General features: G+C 35.9%; 1 non-coding gene across 1 annotated transcript; it reads right to left on the reverse strand.

Annotated features, from left to right (window-relative positions):
- Positions 1 to 16,260: 16,260 nt before the first annotated feature.
- Positions 16,261 to 18,878, reverse strand: LOC112777692 (uncharacterized). The gene is made up of 5 exons (XR_003190546.3): positions 18,478 to 18,878; positions 18,209 to 18,353; positions 17,973 to 18,079; positions 17,389 to 17,522; positions 16,261 to 16,445 (listed from the first exon to the last, which is right to left on the reverse strand). It is a non-coding gene; the product is annotated as an uncharacterized protein (transcript).
- Positions 18,879 to 20,843: the final 1,965 nt, after the last annotated feature.

The following is a 20,843-nucleotide window of genomic DNA, read 5'->3' on the forward strand; positions in this document are numbered from 1 at the left end:
TCTTGGATCCTTTCACGTTAAACCATCTCTTATGTCCTAAGCCATTATAATCAAAAACAACTTTGTAAACTTTATCACCAATCATCCTCTCACCAAAAAAACATTGAATGGGAAAGTGTCCATTTCGATTACATAATCTACAAAACCTTGGAGTTGCTGTTTTGTTAAAGCTTGTTAGGTTTTGAAATCTTGTATCATTTGAAGATGAAGCAATATTTTGAAAATGTGGTTTCTCAACAGATTTATAGAACCCCAAGCCAGCTTTATCATAAAGAGGTTTTTGACTAGCCAAGATTTGATTTAGATTTTCAGAACTTTGAGTGAACTTGGCTAAGTCTTCTTTAAGTCTTTTGACCTCTTTAAGCAACTCTTCATTTTCTTTAAAACAATTTACATATGCAACAACCGAATGGTCACTTTCACAGCTTCTAAGTTGGGCTTTTAACTGCTTATTTTCTTCAACAAGGTCACAAGCAGTTTCGGCCTCCCTTAGTTTTTCTTTGAGAAATCCATTTTCTGCTTTAAGAATGATGATTTGTTATTCAAGATCTTGATTATCCAGCAAAAAGCATCTTATTTTTTCAGAAAGATGATCTATCATAAGATGAAGAGATTCAGTGTTAGGGTTAGGAATGATTACCTGTTCAACATGGTCAGTCATAAGACATGGTTGAGACAAGGTTTCGGGTTCCTCATCGTTTTCTGAATCATTTTCCAGATCTTCCCATGATGCCATCAGACCCTTTTTCTTTCCTTTCTTTGGCCTTTCTTCCTTCTTCAACCTAGGGCAGTCAGACTTGAAGTGCCCCGTTTCCTTACAGTTGTAGCAAGTCACCTTGCTGAGATCTTTCCTTTGTTTTCTTGAACTGCCTCCTTTGCCTCTCTCCTTGAGCTTCACCATTTTCCTGAATTTTTTGGAAAACAACACAAATTCATTTTCAGAATCACTGGATTCATCATCCAGGGGGTTAGTCACAGATGTAAAAGCAATTCCTTTCTTTTTTGAATCTTTTTTCAAATATGTGTTTTTAAAAGCAAGAAGATTTCCTCTCAAGTCATCATATGTCATGGAATCAAGACCACTACTCCCAGAAATTATTAATGCTTTTGTTTCCCACTCTTTTGTGAGACATCTTAATACTCTTTTCACTAGCATAGATTCAGGATACTTAATTCCCATAGCATCCAAGCCGACAATGATGGTGTTGAAGCGCTCAAACAGTTCATCAATGGATTCTCCGTCCTTCATTGAAAACATTTCATACTCTCTGTTTAACATATCTATCCTGGTCTTTTTTACAATGGTGGTTCCTTCATGAGTAACTAGGAGTTTGTCCCAGATTTCCTTTGCTATTGTGCATCGTGATACACGTCGGTACTCCTCGAAGCTGATAGCACAGTTGAGCAAGTTGATAGCCTTGGCGTTGAGCTCCACCTTATTTCTATCTTCTTTGGTCCAGCTTGCTTCTGGTTTAAGAGAAATAACTCCTTCGGCACTTGTGATGGTTGGATATTGAGAACCCTCCAGGATGATCTTCCAAAGTCTGTAATCCACTGCTTGCACAAAGATCTTCATTCTCTCCTTCCAATAGGTGTAGTTTTTCCCATTGAAAAGAGGAGGTCTGTTGCTTGACTGTCCTTCGGTCAAGTTGTAGGACACCAGATTTGAGCCACTATTTTCGGCCATCTGGATCTTTTCTCCAAGCTGCAAAGCTTGATCTCTTTGAGACCAAGCTCTGATACCAATTGAAGGTTTTCAGTTGCTAAGAGAAGGGGGAGTTGAATCTTAGCCTCCTTTTTTCTCAATAATACTTGCTGGTCTTTGAAACAGCTTTTGGAGACTTTTTGCCTTTTTATCTCGTACCCAACCACGAGATTTTTTCTTTTGTCTCGTACCCAGCCACGAGACTTTTCTTTTTGTCTCGTCGATCAGCACGAGATATTTTCAATTTTATCTCCTGGGCAGCAGAAACAGAAATGGAGTAGAAGAGAAAGAGAATTACACCAAGATATATCCTGGTTCAGCTGCTAAGTGCAAGGCAGCCTACATCCAGTCTCCATCACAGCAATGATGGAATTTCACTATAATCATCTTTGATTACAAACACCAATTCTCCCTAGGAACTACCCTTCCTATCCGGGACAAGTCCAGAATCTAAACCCCAATCCTAAACTTGACTTGGTTACCGCCAAGCTTTCACTGCTAAGTGCTAACCCAACTTGCAAGGGAATTCTCACAGAATCATGAAACACAACACAGATGTACAAAGGACCTCTAAGGACATCTATGGCTTTTTCTGTTAATTTTTCACTCTCTGCCTTTTTTCGCTCTATGGCTTTTTCATTACAAACCTCACTGTTTGCCTTTTTTCCATGAGACTCAAGACATGACAAAATTAAACAGAAAAATTATAAAATAAAAATATTGAAGGAGAAGAACTTCTGTTAGCTTAGGTAGCTATGAGAACTCCGTGCCTTGCACTCTCACTCCTTGCCTCAAGCCCTGGCTGTTCACCCTTACTTATAGGGAGAAGCCTCCAAGGTTGAAACCAAACAAACCAAGCCAATCTTCTTCTTCTTCAACCAGAACCGGTTCGGCCAGAGAGAGAGAAGAGATAACTCATGCAAAACCCAACATGCAATTACCTCTAGTCCTTCTTTGATCACCAATCTTCATCAATCTGAGCCCTTCATCCTTGCCTTGCTCTCCAAGATGAACTTCTGACCCTTGATGCTTCATGATGATGATAGCTTCATCTGCTCCAATCTCTGCCTCCTTCATCACGTAGCCACTGTAGCTACCTCCTGTGGTGGTTGAGCAGAATCAGAGACAAGCCATCCCTCCAAGGATCTTTTTCTCTGACCGAAATCTTCTTCAACCATTTTTGGTATGGAAAAGTCAAGATCTCTTCATAAAATCTTACTACAAGTGTTGAGAATCTTAGCCACAGCATACTTTTAGTTTTCTTTTTCTTGCCATCATTGTGATGGTCTTGTTACTTGCATCTTCATCTCTTCAGTAGCTAGCTTTAGCTTCCATGCTTTCTCTGTTAAAATGACCGAAAAAAGAGAGGAGAGAGAACAAAGAAAAACTTGCAATGTAATGAAAGAAGAAAATGAAAATGAGTTAGGTTTACATTACCATGTCTAGCCTCTACTTCCTTTCTTCAGATTACTTGCTTCTACCATCTTCTTCTCTGACAGTGAGGTGACCGAAGGCAAGAAGAGAAATGAGAGAGAAGAAAGAAATGGCTTCCAAATGAAATAAAGAAAGGAATTAAAATCAATTATATTCAATTAAAAAACCCACTTCCCTTTCTTTTCTGCCTTGTAACATGTAGCTCACATTTAATTGCCATCAAATCATATTTGTATTTTCTCTCTCATGTTACCAAGGCAATTAAGGATATTTCATAAAAATTTGAATTCCAACTAAAGAGAGAAAGATGTGACTAAATAAAGCATGCAGATTTGCTTTCTCTTTATCAAATTTTTGGACCAAGCTTTAATGGTCTTGGGGCAACAATTGTTTTGGGCTTGTTCAACATAATTCTAGCCCAATTAACAAATTATTGCTTCAGCCATAACAACTTAAATATTTTTGCACTAGGCTGAAATTCTTCAACATATTGGGCTTGCTAATATTCGGCCCAATAGCAAAATCTGCATTGCAAAATTATTTAATTAACACATATGAGCTAAAATCAAATTAATAATTTTGCAATTAATCATATTAATAATGTTTAGTCATCACTAATTTAATTTAGTATTTTTCAAACTCATCATCTTGGTCATCCTCTTTCAGTTGTTCCTTTCTTGGCTTTCTACTGCCTTGAATTGAGGCATTCAGTGTCTTCCCACTTCTTAAATGAACAGCTTGGCACTCTTCTGTTATCTGTTTAGATAGCTGTTGTCTTGTCTGATTCAATTGTGCTTCCATATTCTTGTTGGCATTTTTAGTGTCTTGTAGCATCTCTTTAAATTCTGCTAACTATTTTGTTATAAGGAGTAATTGCTGATTGAATTCAACAACTTGTTCTGGAGGATTAAGTTCAGTGGATAGTGCTTTAGCCTCCTCTTGCATGGAGGACTCACTACTTAAGTACAGATGCTGATTTCAAGCAACTGTGTCAATGAGCTCTTGAGCCTCTTCAATTGTCTTTCTCATGTGTATAGATCCACCAGTTGAGTGGTCTAGAGACATCTGGGATTTTTTTTTGTAAGCCTGTAGTAGAAGATATCTAACTGTACCCATTCTGAAAACATTTCAGAAGGGCATTTCTTTAGCATCCCTCTGTACCTCTCCCAGACATTATAAAGAGATTCATTATCCTCTTGTTTAAAGCCTTGGATGTCCAGCCTTAGCTGTGTCATCCGTTTTGGAGGGAAATATTGATTCAGGAATTTGTCTGATAACTGTTTCCATGTTCTTATGCTTGATGTGGGTTGGTTATTTAACCACCTCTTAGCTTGATCTTTTATAGCAAATGAAAACAGTAATAATCTGTAGACATCCTGATCCACTTCTTTATCACGTACTGTGTTAGCAATTTGTAAGAACTGTACCAGAAACTCAGTGGGTTCTTCCTATGGAAGATCAGAATACTGGCAATTTTGCTACACCATGATGATGAGCTAAGGGTTTATTTCAAAACTGCTGGCTCTGATGGGGGGTATACAGATACTACTCCCATATGAAGCAGTAGTGGGGTTAGCATATGACCCAGAGTCCTTTTGGACTGTTCATTTCTACTTAGGTGCATGATGGGGAAAGGGAGATGATGTGGATTGCAAAGTAAAAAATAGAGTAAAATAAAATTAGAATATTTTTGTTTTTATTTTATTTATTTAATGCTAATTTGAAATAAAAAAATTAAAATAAAGTAAATGGGAAAAAATGGTATAAGTTTCGAAAATTAAAAGAAAAGAAATAAAAGAAATTAGAAAACCAAATTAATAAATTAAAAAGATTTGAAAAAGATATGATTCTAAAATTTTAAGACTTGAAACTTTCTTAACAAGAAAACACCAAACTTAAAATTTTTCAATCAAAATAATAAAATAGAACAAGTGATTCAAAAATTATGAATAAGAAAAGAAAAAGATTTTGAAAATTTTTATAAAGGATTTTCGAAAAATATAAAAAGAAAATTGAAAAAGATTTAAAAAGATAACTTTTAAAATTGAAATTTTAACTTAACTTACAAGAAACTACCAAATTTTAAAAATTTTGAATAAGTTAACCTAAGGAATTCGAAAATGATGAGTAAATAAAGGAAAAGATATTTTTTTTAATTTAATGAGGAAAGAGAAAAACAATAAAATGACACCAAACTTAGAATTTTTAGATCAAAACAAAGAAAACAAATAAGAAAACTTTGAATGTCAAGATGAACACCAAGAACAGATTTTGGAAATTTTTAAGAAAACAAAAACTCAAAGGACACCAAACTTAAAATTTTTTATACTTTGGACACTAATAATTTGAAAATGCACAAGAAAAACAAGGAAAGACACAAAACAATAAAGGCTAAAGATCAAACAAGGAAAATAAACAAGAACAGCTTGAAGATTAATGAAGAACACAATGCATATATTTTCGAAAATTAAAGAAATGCAATTGACACCAAACTTAAAGCATGAAACTAAACTCAAACAAAAAACTCAAGGGAAAATTAAAGATTAATAAAGAAAAATAAGATTTTTGAAAAGAAAATAAATGACTCAAATTTAGTGACTCTAAACCAAAAAGATAATTTTTTCCTAATCTAAGCAACAAAATAAACCGTCAGTTGTTCAAACTCGAACAATCCCCGGCAACAGCGCCAAAAACTTGGTGCACGAAATTGTGATCACACTTTTCACAACTCCGCACAACTAACCAGCAAGTGCACTGGGTCGTCCAAGTAATACCTTACGTGAGTAAGGGTCAATCCCACGGAGATTGTTGGCTTGAAGCAAGCTATGGTTATCTTGCAAATCTTAGTCAGGAGATTAATGATAAAAATGGTTTTGCTTAAGAAAAGTAAATAACATGAAATAAATGGTACTTTTGATTCAGTAATGGGGAAAAGGTTGAGGTTCTGGAGATGCTCTGTCGTTTGAATCTCTGCTTTCCTACTGTCTTCTTCTCCAAACACGCATGGCTTCCTTCAATGGCAAGCTGTATGATCCTCTCGGATGAAAAATACCAGGTACGATCTCTGCACGGCTAATCAACTGTCGGATTTCTCGTCTTGGATGAAAAATACCATGTACAGCTACCGCACGGCTAATCATCTGTCAGTTCCCGCTAGCGTCGAAATAGGACCCTTATCCTTTTGCACACTGTCACTGCGCCCAACATTCGTGAGTTTGAAGCTCGTTACAGTCATCCCTTCCCAGATCCTACTCGGAATACCACAGACAAGGTTTATACTTTTTGGATCCCAGGAATGCTGCCAATTGGTTCTAGCCTCTACCACGAAGGTTCTAATCTCACGGACTCGGTCCGTAGATCAGAGACCCAAGAGATACGCACTCAAGTTGTCGCCCAATGACTACGTTGAGCTCAGATAGAATGGGAGTGGTTGTCAGACACGCGTTCATAGAATTGAGAATAATGATGAGTGTCACGGATCATCATATTCTCTAGATTGAAGTACGAGTGAGTATCTTAGAATAGAATCAAGCGTGATTGAATAGAAAACAGTAGTAATTGCATTAATCTATTGAAACACAGCAGAGCTCCTCACCCCCACCTATGGGGTTTAGAGACTCATGCCGAAGGAGATACAATATGAAATGTAAAAATTGTCATGAGTTCCAAAATGAATCTCTAAAAGTAATTTTTATACTAAACTAGTAACTTAGGTTTACAGAAAATGAGTAACTAAGTGCAGATAGTGCAGAAATCCACTTTCAGGGTCCACTTGGTGTGTGCTTGGGCTGAGCATTGAAGATTTCACGTGAATAGGCCATTCTTGGAGTTAAATGCTAGCTTTGGTGCCAGTTTGGGCGTTTAACTCCAGTTTTTGTGCTAGTTCTGGCGTTTTACTCCAAAAAGGGTTTCTGGCTGGCGTTTAACGCCAGTTTGGGCCATCAAATCTCGGGCAAAGTATGGACTATTATATATTGCTGGAAAGCCCAAGATGTCTACTTTCCAACGTAATTGAGAGCTCACCAATTGGCTTATGTAGCTCCAGAAAATCCATTTCGAGTGCAGGAGGGTCAGAATCCAACAGCATCTGCAGTCCTTTCTCAGCCTCTGAATTAGATTTTTGTTCAGGTCCCTCAATTTCAGCTAGAAAATACCTAAAATTACAAAAAAACACACAAACTCATAGTAAAGTCTAGAAATGTGATTTTTTCATAAAAGCTAATAAAAATATAATAAAAAGTAACTAAAACATGCTAAAAACTACCTAAAAATAATGCCAAAAAGGGTATACATTATCCGCTCATTACCCCTTTCTATGTTTATCTTCATTGCTATTGTTGATTTCTTATTTGTGTTAGTTATGGTTTTCATTAATTCTTTCCATTTGTGATGTCTACTTTTATTGCACTCTAGGTGTTTGTTAAAATGTTTCCACTAGTTTTAGAGTAGTTTTCTTTACTATTGACCTAGGCTAAGAGAATTGAGTGACCTTGAGTCATTAGGTCTCATTGAATTGGTGATTTGAGAACCCTATGTGGTCAATTTGATAACCATTAACACTAACCCACTACTAAGACAATTAGTAGCTTGGTTAGGACTTATGGATTGATGTTGATCAAGCCTATTTAACGTACTTCAATCGTTGAGGTAGACATTGTACATACTTCAAGCATAAAAGTAGACTAAATGGGTTGGTCCCTCATAATTATCAATACATGGTTTGTAGACAATGATGTATGATCTTAATTCTTATGCCTAGCCAAGAGTTCTTTCCTTTCCTTTATTAGTCATTTGTTTATTTACTTTCTTGTTATTTACTTTTCTCATCGAATCATCAAATCAAACCCCCTTGCCCCGTCATAGCCAATAATTGATCACTTCATTGCAATTTCTTGTGAGACGACCTGAGTTTTGAATACTTCGGTTAATTTTCATTGGGGTTTGAACTTATGACAACCTATATTAAAACTTTGATTGAGCATTAAGGGGTCCCACGAGGTTGATTCCCCAGATTCTGAAAAGACGATCTGTCGTTATCAGGATGAGCTGATGAGGGGCTGCTTGGTGAAGGACATCGTGAACTTGGCACTGTTTGTAGTTTTTGACTAGCTGGAGGGCGTCTCTGATGATGGTGGGCTAGAAGTACTCAATTCCTATAACCTTTTGAGCTAGGGTTTTGCCCCTGACATGATGGCCATAACATTCTTCGTGAATTTCATGAAGTATGCAGTTCGTTTCGCCGGGTTCTATACACTTGAAGAGTGGTTGGGATAGCCCTCGTTTGTACAACTGTCCCGCTATTGTGGTGTATTTTACGACTTCCCATTTTATATGTTTTGCCTTCTTTGAGTCCTCGAGTAGGTCCCCGTTGGCGAGGTACCTGAGGATCGGGAAGGTCTAATCATGTTGATTCGACATGGCTAGATTTGTCGAGGTCGTGACCGCGACAGATGGTGTCTTGATGACTTCCTAGATTAGTTATCAGTTTCCCGGACCGATTTAGTGCTTGCTAGTTTGGAGAGCAAATCGACTCTTGCATTCCTTTCCTTGGGAATGTGTTGGATGTTCACTCCGTCAAATTTGGTGGTTAGTTCCCTGACTTTTGATAAGTACTATCATAGTAGGGGATCCCGTCAGTTCATGTTTATTTACAAATTTCCAATATCTTCACGCCGACTTCTCTAGCCAGTGTTAATCCAACTAAGAGGGCTTCGTATTCTGCCTAATTGTCAAAAATTCGTATCGAATTTACTGGTTGATAGTAACCCATTGTCGTTCTCCATATATTATTCCCGTTTCGCCGGAGCTATTGTTTGATAAGCCGTTGACATGGAGTTTCCATCGCTCCGTGGTTTTGCTTCCCAGAGTCATCTTGGCAATGAAATCCATCACGGTCTGAGCCCTGATCGTGTTTCTGGGCTCAAATCAGACTTCGTACTAGGATAGCCCAATCGACCGAGAGAGCATCCGTCCTGCTAGGTTTGGTTTCTGAAGTACTTGTCTGATGGCCTGGTCTGTTCGGACCACAATAGAGTGGCTCTGAAAGTACTGTCGAAGTCGTCGGGACGCCGTGAGTAGTATGTAGACGAGATTTTCAAGTCTGTAGTAATGCATCTCAGCATTCTAGGGAACCTTACTTATGAAGTATATCGGTCCTTGTGTTTTTTGTGTGCCTTCTCGGATTAGCGCCGCTGCTAGTGCTTCCTCAGTTATGGATAAGTAAAGGTACAATGTTTCTCCCGCTCTGGGTTTGGAGAGTGTGGGAGGTTCTGCTAACACTTTTTGAAGTGTTGGAAGGTCTCTTTACATTCAGGTTCCCATTTGAAACTTATACCCTTTTTCATGAGCTTGAAGAAGGGAATAGCCTTATGAGCTGAAGCTCCAAGGAAGTGTGAGAGGGGACCAAGTCGACGAGTCAGCCTTTGGATGTCCTTGAGATTTACAGGGCTGCTCATCTCAAGGATAGCTCTGCATTTTTTTTAGATTTGCCTTTACTCCTCGTTGCATGATCATGAAGCCTAGGAATTTTCTGGCCTCCATTCCAAATGCGCATTTCGTCGGATTGAGGCACATCCGCTGCTTCCTCAGGGTGCCCAATATGAGTTTGAGACCGTTGTCAAGCTCGTCGCCTATTTTTCTTTTGGCTAGTGTATTGTCAATATAAAACTCCAGTTTAGTCCCTAAGAGGTCTTTGAAGATCTTCGTGACGAGCCTCTGGTAGGTGGCCCCAGCATTTTTTAACCCGAAAGGCATGACTATGTAGCAGTATGTGCCTTCAGGGGTTACGGACGCTGTTTTGTCCTCATCTGGCCTATGCATTGGTATCTGGTTGTACCCCGAGTACACGTCCATGAAGCTGAGGTACTGGTGTCACGAAGCGGCATCCACCAGTTCGTCGATGTTTGGTAGGGGGAAGGCATCCTTTGGACAGGCCTTGTTCAAATCCATGTAGTCGATGCATATTCACCATTTATTGTTTACATTTTTCACCAATATGACGCTGGCTAACCAAGTCGTATAAGGTAGTTCCCGGATAAAGTTTGCTTCGAGTAAGCTTTTAACTTGTTTCTTGACTTCAACTGTTCGGTCCGCAGACACCTTCCTTCTCCTCTAAGCCACCGGCTTGGCTTTAGGGTCTACGGCTAGCCGGTGAGACATCAGTTCCGAGTCTATTCTTGGCAAGTTGGTAGGAGTGAAGGTGAAAAGATCTCTGGTTTCCTTTAGGAGTCCTATGAGTTTGCCTTTAAGGTTAAAAGATAGGTTTTTGTTGATGAATGTGAACTCATCCTGGGTTTGCCCTATTTGTAGTTTTTCCACTTCTCCTTCTGGCTTTGGTCTGGGTTGATCATCTTGTCATGCATCCAGGTCGGCTAGGAAGATTTCTGCCACGTCTTGGGACTACTTCTAGAGGGCTAGACTGTTGTTGTTGCACTCCACAGTGACTTCTTGGTCACCATGTATTGTTCCTACGGTCCCGTCATCTACTTGGAACTTCGCGATTAGGAACTTGGTAAATATGGTGGAGGAAAGGTCATTGATTGACATTCTTCCCAGGATGATGTTGTAGGCCGTGGAGTCCTTTAGAGCCACAAACTCAGACAGTACAGTTTTCTTTTGGCTTCCATTCGAATGGTGACTGGTAGTACCATAGAACCATCCAGCTTGAGAAAGTAGTCTCTGAGTCCAGTTACTCCATTTCGGTGACTTTGTAGGTTTTTATTTCAGAATCCTAGCTTGTCGAAGCCTCCTCTGAAGAGGATGTTGGAATCGGCTCCGGTCTCCACCAGTATACGTTTTACTAAACCGGTTCCGACCCTGCCCAAGATGACAAATAGGGCATCTTCCTCCGAGGTGCCATTTTGGCAATTGTTAGGGGATAATGTTATCGTTGTTGGAAGGGAAGAGGTTCTCTTTTGGTCTTTTACGGCTAGCTCTCGGAAGTCCTTTTTTAATGCCGATTTGGATTTTTCAGGCACATCTTTCCCGGTGACAACATTTACTATGATCATTAGGTCGATTTTCGGGCTCTCCTGGTGTGCTTGTCTCAGGGTTCTGGGATTTCATCCTTCCCGCTCTAGCGATCTTTTCCTTTTGACCTTCCTGGGCTCTAGAATAATGTTGGTGAACTCAAGGAGTTCACCGTCTTAGATGGCTTGTTCGAGAGCATCTTTGAGGTCAAAGCAGTCTTGAGTCTTATGTCTGTATCCTCTGTGATACTTGCAGTACAGGATTTTGTTACTGCCTATTTGTTCTTTCAATTATCTGGCCTTCGAGAGAATGCCTCACTCTGCTATCTGGTGGTAGATCTTAGTGATTAGGGCCGGTAGAGGGGTATAGTTCATGAACTTCCCCACTCCGAATGACCGGGTCGGGGTGGTGGATTTGATTTTGGAGTTTCTTTGGGTGGCGGGTTATTTTGAGGTGTCGTGCTGCCGTGGTGCTGCTTATTGGCTGCCGTGACTTGGTTTACCTCTTCATTGTTTATGCACTCCCTTGCGACATTCTGGATTCATGCATGGTCCAGACCGGTTTCGTTGTGAGGTACTTCCGGAAGTCTTCATTCATCGGCCCATTTGTCAGGCACAAACTGGCCACGGAGTCTGTGAGCCTGTCGACCATCAGGCACTCATCGTTAAAATTATCCAGGTACTTCCTCGTGGGTTCGTCTGGTCATTGTGTGATTCCAAGCAGGCTGATCGGGTGCTTCGCTTTTACGATCCTGGTGGTAAACTATGCCATGAATTGTGCCATTTAATTATTTTTATTATTTTATGTAAAGAGAATTTTGTTTGTTAAGGTCTAAAAAATAATATTAAAATTACTACTATCAAAAAATATTTTAAATTTAATATTATGAAGAAAAAATTAAGAAAAATTATATAAGGACTAATTTGATTAATTTTTAAAATTTTAGGAATGAAAATGACTTACGTTTGGACTTTCAGGGACTATTTTGATTATAAATAACTTTTTTACATGTTAAGTGACAGGTGGCGCGTTAGGTGTCACTGACCTGACACATCAACCAATCATCTTGTGACACGTGACATTAACCTACCACGTCATCATCTAACTAACGGAAGGATGAATTTGACTTACATTTTATCTTTTAAGAACTAATATGACTAAAAAAGTTATTTGAGGACTAATTCAAAAAATAAGTGTTCTTTCAAGAACGAATTTGACTATAAACCCTTAAAATATTTATTGAAAAGTTTTTATTTAATTCTTATATTTTATATTCTATTCAGAAAATTGTAAATATAAGAAATAAAACAATAAACTAAAATTTGTTATTTTATGGATTTCAATAATTTTTTATATTATTTATGCGAATAAATTCTCTTAATTTTATGTTTCACATGATAAAATCAAATGTAATACCATATAACCTTTTTACTTCCTTTTTCTTAACATGTTTTATCTTTGAGCTTACTTAGAAATTATATAACAAAAAATCAGACAAGTGAGACGATTAAATAAGAAATAAAATTGGGATGATGTATTCTTGATCACTTACTATAGACGATAATTGTATTGGTTCTTACATCTATCATTTTTAACTTTTTATTGTAATTCAATAAATCACCCTTCCTATATTCACTCCTGGAATCACTGAATGTGGGCTGTTGAGAAAGCACATGCTGCATGATCTAATAAAGCATGGAACCCTTTTTTTTTTTGGTAGATATTCGGGGAAAGCATGGAACCTTTACAATAGTTTTGTGGGAAGGTGCCTTGTCCTTTTAACTAAACTTTTTGTTAGGTTTAGCTTATTTTTTTCAGTATGCCCAATCTTATTTTACTTAGATATTTAGTCTATATATAAGTCTTAAATTAATACCAAAAAAAATAAAGTCTTGAAAGTGAAGACAAAAAAAGTCTCTTAAAATTAGAAAATTCTACTAGTAAAAATTGTACTTTAACATGTACCAAGTATGATTAACAAACACCAATTTCCCCACCCCCTCGCTTGCCCTTTTTTTAAGAAAAACAATTTATATACATAATTTAAAAAGGTAATGTACATGAACCTAAAGTATTTTTTTGTTAATAAAAATATCTTTAAATTAAAATACTAATAATGCATGATGGATTAGTGACAAGTAGTGTTTTGATTGTCTACTAAGATTTTGAATTCAAGTGGCTAAGTTGATTTAGAGTGCATTTATTTATACACTTTTAAAGTATAAAGAAATTTTACCACCTAATAAATATATAATTGGATAAGTTCTAAAAAGTTAATTTAATCAGAGACTAATTTATTTAAGATTTTTCCAATAAAAACCTGAAAATTATTATTTTATAAAATTTACAAAAAAATATGAAAGGTGATTTTTCAATATAAAATACATCTATTCTTTGTTAAAAAAATTAAATAACCGCATACGTACTACTCTAGTAGTTCTTGTAATTAATGGATTCGAATTCCGTATGAGTAATTCTATTGAAACCACACAAAAGAAGAAAAAAAATTCAAGCAAAATGGTTTAATGAATACAATTCATACTATGACAATGCTAACATATACCAAGTTAAATTTTCTCTAAAGATAACATATCCTACGGCTTCACATAATTTAATATGAACAAAATTTATTAGATCTGTACCGTTGGATTATCTTAGACCACCATGTACTACAACAAATTTGGTAGATAGTGGCAGTGTTTTTGCGGTGGTTAAAGAAAATTGCCGCAAACTGAATAATGCCATACCACTGTAAAATTGACATATTGTGGCGGTTAATGCAGCGAAAAAATAGTAGCTACATTATGTTTTACTATTAGCAGCGATTTTCTTATAACTGCCACAAAATGAGTTTAAATCTTAACATACATATTTGGATGTTGTCTCTTTTTAAAAAATCAATAGGATATAATATACTTAATTTTTACCACTTTCTCCAATGTTGTAATAAATAAATTGAGTTAGTTCGTATTTAATTTTCAATATATTTTAAAAACTTATTTTGAGAAATACGTTTGAATCACTCTTACTTAAACCGTGACACTATTTTTGGGTTTGTTTTACCTAAAAAAATTAATCAATTAAAAAAATATATTTGTTCAATCATGTGAAAAAATTTACTAATTAGATTTTCTTGTTTACTATAAGATCTTTTAAGTTTGCATTCAAACATAAATCTAAAAAAAAATAAGTCAACGTCTGAATTAATAAAATTAAAACAAAGTTCAATCGAGCATAAATTAAATTTAAGCTTCATCGAAGTTATACTTACTAAACTTAAATTAAGAAATTCTTAAAGTAGACAAATATATAATACTGCGACCTAAACCATTAAATTAAGGGAATCAACCTAAGTCTTGAAATAAAAGGTCAAAATTTCTCTTCAACATTGTATTGACCTGGCCAATAATACTCTATCAAGAATCTATTGGCTTCACGTGATAGAGGATCTGATAAGTCATCTCTAAACCATGATTTTTGTTCAGATTGAAGCCCCTATTTGTAGCATGTACATCATCTTGTTTTTGTTGGTCATCTAAAGTTTCATTGTCTTTTTGCGGAACCTTATCGAGATCAAACTACATGGAGATGTTAATTCCAACGGAGGAGATATAAACTAAATTGTCTTATGAATCAATCTCTACTCCATTTAGAGGGTCATTAACTATTTCACTTGAATCTTCAGCTAATACTGAAAATATCAACATGCATATAACAATCTAAGTCTACTCAGAAGAAACTGAGAACTCCCAAGTCATTAGATAGTAATTTAGAAAAAAAAAGGTAAATATGCTAAGACAATTTTAAAACTAAACAAAAACAAATAACAATTACCATCTCCCTTATTGGGAGTTTGGACAAATTTCTTAAAACGAAGCTTTGTAATGTGCAATTCTATAATCTTCATTTTCTCTTGTGATACAATATCCAACTCAATAATATACTTGTTTGTAAAGCGCGTCTACATAATACAAAATATAGTTCATGGTCTTTTTTGTAAAACACACTATTTCTTTACGAGGAACTTTCTATATTAGATATTTATTTTTTTTACCTTCAATTCAGCAAATATATCTTCATAGCTCTTCCTAGATGCACATGTCACAAAAATATACCTAAATTTCTTCTCGTACATTGATCCCTATTCATGAAGTACTTACAAATTTGAATTTAACGTAACAAATATTATTGCAGAAAATTTGTTAGCATATATCAACTTAAAATATATATTATTCAAATATAGTTTAACACAAGTTTAAGGGTATGACTAAGGATCAAACCTGCACGGTAGATTCGTTCGCTATTTTCAAGTATTAGTTGAAACAAGAGTGTCCTGATATAGCCTCCAATCAAACACCTAACATTCACTTTATGAAACCATATGTCTCTAGCAATAGAAATTTCATGTTCCAATGAAGAGAATGGAGAGACTATAGCCATTTATTTAGTGAATGTTATTCTTGCACAACATGATGAAAAGTCCTTCATTTTCATTTGCCCTGTTACACCATCATTTTATGTACAATAATATTTATTGGTCATAACAATATTAAAATTGATAATAATTATTAGAGATCATGATTATCATAGCAATGAAATTAAGAACAACAACAATAATAACAAAATTAATACTTCATTGTAAACTAACTTTTTTTTAGAAAAAAACATATAAAGAAATGGGAAACTGCTTTTATTCATTAAAACTAACAAATCAGTAAATACTTAATTGAAATATGAAAATATAGATCGTAATATAACCAGCAAACTACATATACCATTAAGATTATTAAACTTATTAATCATACAAAGATCTTTTTTAAATTACGTTGACTTTTTTTCTATTTCCATTTTGCAACATCATCGATATTTTCAGAAGCCACTACAAAAAAGACGCTAAATTGCAGGGGTTTTTTTCGGTTTTGCGAGGGTTTTTGACCCTGCAAAAAGTGTTATGTCAGTTCAGAAAATTGACGCAGTTATGTGTCCTGCTATTTGATTGCGGGAGTTTTTTAAGAAACCACTGTTATCTAGTATATATTGCGACGGTTTTTGACCCCCGCAATTTGGTAAGCCAGAATTTAAAAAAAAAATTGCAGGAGTTTGAAACCCCACAAAAAAATGTGACCCAATATTAAAAAAAAGAAGCCAGAACAGATTCGAACATTCATAATACCAAACAAGCTAATTAAATACATCTATTTTAAAACAATCTTCTGCTATGCCATTCTCACAAAATTAGTCATAAAGTTTACATTGAGATCAAAGGATTGATGAAAAAATGAAACCAATTTAATCAAATATAGTATAGCATTGCCAATTTGGTTGTTACTAGTAGTTCCTGCACAAAAAGAAATATACAAATGGGCATTAATATCCTTGGCGAAAAATTTAACAATTAATTAAAATTATGAACATGATGTCCTGTGAAGTTAACAATTTAAATTAGCATTGAACCATGAAGACACTTTTAAATAAGAAATATGGCTATATACCGCCTTTCTAAAACATTGTCCTATGAAGTTGGTTTTGTACCATCAATGAGTAAAAGATGGTGAAATTCACTTATAAACATGCAGATTATATAATTGAATTATAAGTTGAGGTTGTGCCACAAAAATATCACAAACAATTTAAACCTAAAATGGTGATTCTAGGAAATTGCAAGATCAGAAATAAAACATCTAACTTGCATTAGCCAGGAATTTCTATAATTTTAAGTTCTTTCACAACCATGTTTTTCTTCAAGTTAGTATCATTTGATTTCTACAAAATACTAGTCACAAGTGACAAGTGCATGGATTTCCATGAAATAGTTTCAAGTTCATATCGCGCTATTTGCACATATGACAAGTCTATAGCAACCATGCCATGAACTACTTTCCACCTAGTTCACACAATTGAATAGAGTTGTTCCACCATAGCTTGCATTTGTTGAATCAATACCTTTGATGTCAATATTATGACTCTCCTAATTGTTACACGAGTTAATATAAGATACAGGAATCACATAAGCACATATAGATATATTTCCTTCCTTTTTATCCTTTTGAATTTTGGTTCATCTATATTTCAGAAAACAATAATTGGGACAAAAGTGGCAAAGGATAGGGCCATAGGGAGTGCTGCTACAAGCTTCTATGTTTGTAAAAATCAACATAAGTTAATATTTAAATATTATAAGAAGAAAGGTCTACAATCTTTTAAAGTGAGTCCCCATTAGTATGCTGTTTGTTTCCTATGGTCGACACTCAAACCCAAAATAGAGAATAGGATAGAGATACCTCAAAGAGTTGCATAAGGAAGGTTCATAATGGATTTGCTTTTATCACTGACAGTTTCACTACCAACTTCCATGCATCCAATTTGTTTCGTATCAATCTTATACTTTTGAAGAAGCGAGGATACAGTTGTCAAGCTGCAGTTCAACAGCCCAAAAGAAAAGCAATAAGAATAACATTAGAAAATAAAATAAAATCACTGTAAGTCAACTATCAAGTAGCATTGGCCGGTTCACAAAGTAGCATTGGTCAACTATCAAAGCTGAAACAAGCAACACCCCCTTTGATGTACAAATACTTAACTTTCACCTCATCTATGTTTATGTATATCAAATATTATCACCCTAAACATGTTAAATTTGTGATTGATTTCTTTTAATCGAATTCTCTTAATTATGTATTATTCATATTTATGCAACACAAACACCTCAATATATATAAAAGAAATTCCTAGTTAATAAAATTTATTTGCTTCTTAGAATCTCATTACAACGTATTATGCTCTAACCAAACTATTAAAGAAATTTAAGACAAATAATAAATAGGATTGATATATAGGATATGAAAATGAAAAATTGGTAAGTGACCTCATAGAGATAACATCTTCAACCTCAGGACAGAATTCCAAGCAATCTTGTCCAAGTCCAATAGTGTATTTCCCTTTGCTGGCCCAATTGTGAGCCTCCAAAGCTTCCTGCATCAGAATCAGTCAACAACCCACAAATAAAAACCGTTAAAAATTGGAACTTTATCTTGAAATATCAAGGATTGCCACATTCTTTGGATCCGAAGAAGCCATGGAAATTAATTTAAAAATAAATACCAGCAAGTAATTAGCAGAAGCAGAATGGAACAGAGCAGAACACAATTACGTCTTGAATCGACACATCAATGTGCTTGAATAGACAGAGTTGATCTTCGAAGGGCAAAGAGCCAAAAAGTGAAAGCCCTAGGCGGCTAGGGTTTGGCTTATAGAAACTCATAATAAACCCATCAGAATAAACTCAAAAATAGAAAAACATCATAATAAACCAAGAATTGAAAGCCAAAAACCAAAATCATAAATCAAGAACCCAAAATAAATGTTATTACATGAAGTATCTCCATCTGAAACTAAGATCTATTGATCAGAGACAGAAACTGACGAGGAGGAGGCGATAAGGACGCAAAAGACCAACAAGGAAGAGATGACAGGACGCGACGGGCCGGCAAGGAAGAGGCAACGAGACTGGAGTCGGGGATGTCAAGGCTGGAGGTTGAGGGTAGAGGCTAGAAAAACTGACAAAGAGCTGAGACTAGGTCAACGAGGATGGGGATTGAGACCAAGGATAGATGGTGACCTGAGAAGAAGAGAGGGAGAATAGAACTGGGGAAAGTGATGAGAACGGTTTTACAGTTTTGCGGGAATGAGAATTGGATTTGCGGGATGTAAAAAATAAAAAAAGAAAGAGAAAGAGTGAAATTGGTGAAGAGTTTTAAAGTAATAAGATTTTAATTTTGGGAGTTTTGTAACTCCTTTTATTTGAGATTAAAATTTGTTGTAAATTAGGAACCAAAAGCACAGAAGAAAAAATCTGGTTTTCTTATCTAATTTGAGGGAGTTTTTTAAAACCTCTATTATAAAACTCCTATAAAACTATGTTTTTTTTGTAGTGAGCATTGTCTCTGGGTTCTTCTATAGCATCATCCCTTATTAACTGTAATTCTCCAATATCACCTGCCGCTAACATGTTCAACCCTAGCTATGAAAAAAAAAACCAACTTTAGCTTTTTTTATTCTCTTCTCCTATGTCATACAAGTCTCGTGGTTTCACATGAATCACCACAGTCCATTCTTTAAATACTTCACCATCTACATAGTATACAAGATGAGCCTCTGATGCCAATATGTACGGTTCATGGTCTTCTCAATCACCGGTGTGTATTCTTGACCAACGTTGGAAATAAATGTTCCATCAGAATGTGACAATCATAACTTTTCAATCCAGATAACTTACGCTATCGCAAGTCAACACAATGCGTAATATTGCTGGGGTAACCATCTGGAAAGATAACTTTTTTTAGAGTCTTTAGAAATATATCCTTCTATGAACTTGACATGGTAAATATGATAGAAGGATATTCTCCATCTGCAAGTAAATCATAAAATCCCTCGCTGCGCGACTTGGCCCATTATATAAATTCAAAAATTTTTGTTCATCATCGTCAACATGTTCATCTATTGTGGTGTTATCACTCCCGTGTTGCATTGAGAAATCGAATGCCTCATTTACCATTTGGGTCATTGGATTTAGTTGGAATATTGGATTCTCAATTATACCCTTGAACCTTGTGCGCTCGTCACAAGGTTTCTCACCATGACGAATCTAGATAGTGTATCCATGGGGAAAAGGCCTTATGAATAGGTGGTCAAACGCATCTTCTCTTGTTTGCATAAGTTAGAACCCATACTTTGGACATGGATATTTTATCATGCCATCTGACGATGCATTAGCAAATGCAAAGTCTAAGAAATTGTTCAATCCTTGCTTATATTCTGCACTATCTCGTGCCTCTAAAATTCAGCTCTTATCCATATCTAATATAAAGTAAAAATATTTTATAGCAATTAACAATTACATACCAATTATTCTGCACTACCTCCTTCCAATTTCATTGCTCCTCCCTACTGTATGCTCCACCGTGTCTGCATTTTGCTGATTGCATTGCATTTCTGCTCTACTGCAGGCTCTGCTAGTGATTCTCCTCCACTGCAGGCTGAAGTTGTATCTTTTATCTCTGTTTGTTCAAAGGTTGTGCTCGTGTGATGAGCGGATAATTTATACGCTTTTGGCATTATTTTTACTTAGTTTTTAGTATGATTTAGTTGGTTTTTAGTATATTTTTATTAGTTTTTAATTAAAAATCACATTTCTGGGCTTTACTATGAGTTTGTGTGTTTTTTTGTGATTTCAGGTATTTTCTGGCTGAAATTGAGGGAGCTGAGCAAAAATCTGATTCAGGCTGAAAAAGGACTGCTGATGCTGTTGGATTCTGACCTCCCTACATGCAAAGTGGATTTTCTGGAGCTACAGAACTCCAAATGGCGCGCTCTCAATTGCGTTGGAAAGTAGACACCCAGGGCTTTCCAGCAATATATAATAGTCCATATTTTGCTCAAGGATAGACGATGTAAACTGGCGTTCAACACCAGTTTCATGTTGCAGTCTGGCGTCTAGCGCCAGAAACAAGTTACAAGTTGGAGTTCAACGCCAGAAACAGGTTACAACCTGGCGTTGAACGCCCAAAACAGTCCAAGCACGTGAGAAGCTTTAGTCTCAGCCCCAGCACACACCAAGTGGGCCCCATAAGTGGATTTCTGCACTATCTATCATAGTTTACTCATTTTCTGTAAACCTAGGTTACTAGTTTAGTCTTTAAATAACTTTTAGAGATTTATTTTGAATCTCATAATATTT

Source organism: Arachis hypogaea, chromosome 19 (genome assembly GCF_003086295.3).
Source record: "Arachis hypogaea cultivar Tifrunner chromosome 19, arahy.Tifrunner.gnm2.J5K5, whole genome shotgun sequence".
NCBI lineage: Eukaryota > Viridiplantae > Streptophyta > Magnoliopsida > Fabales > Fabaceae > Arachis > Arachis hypogaea.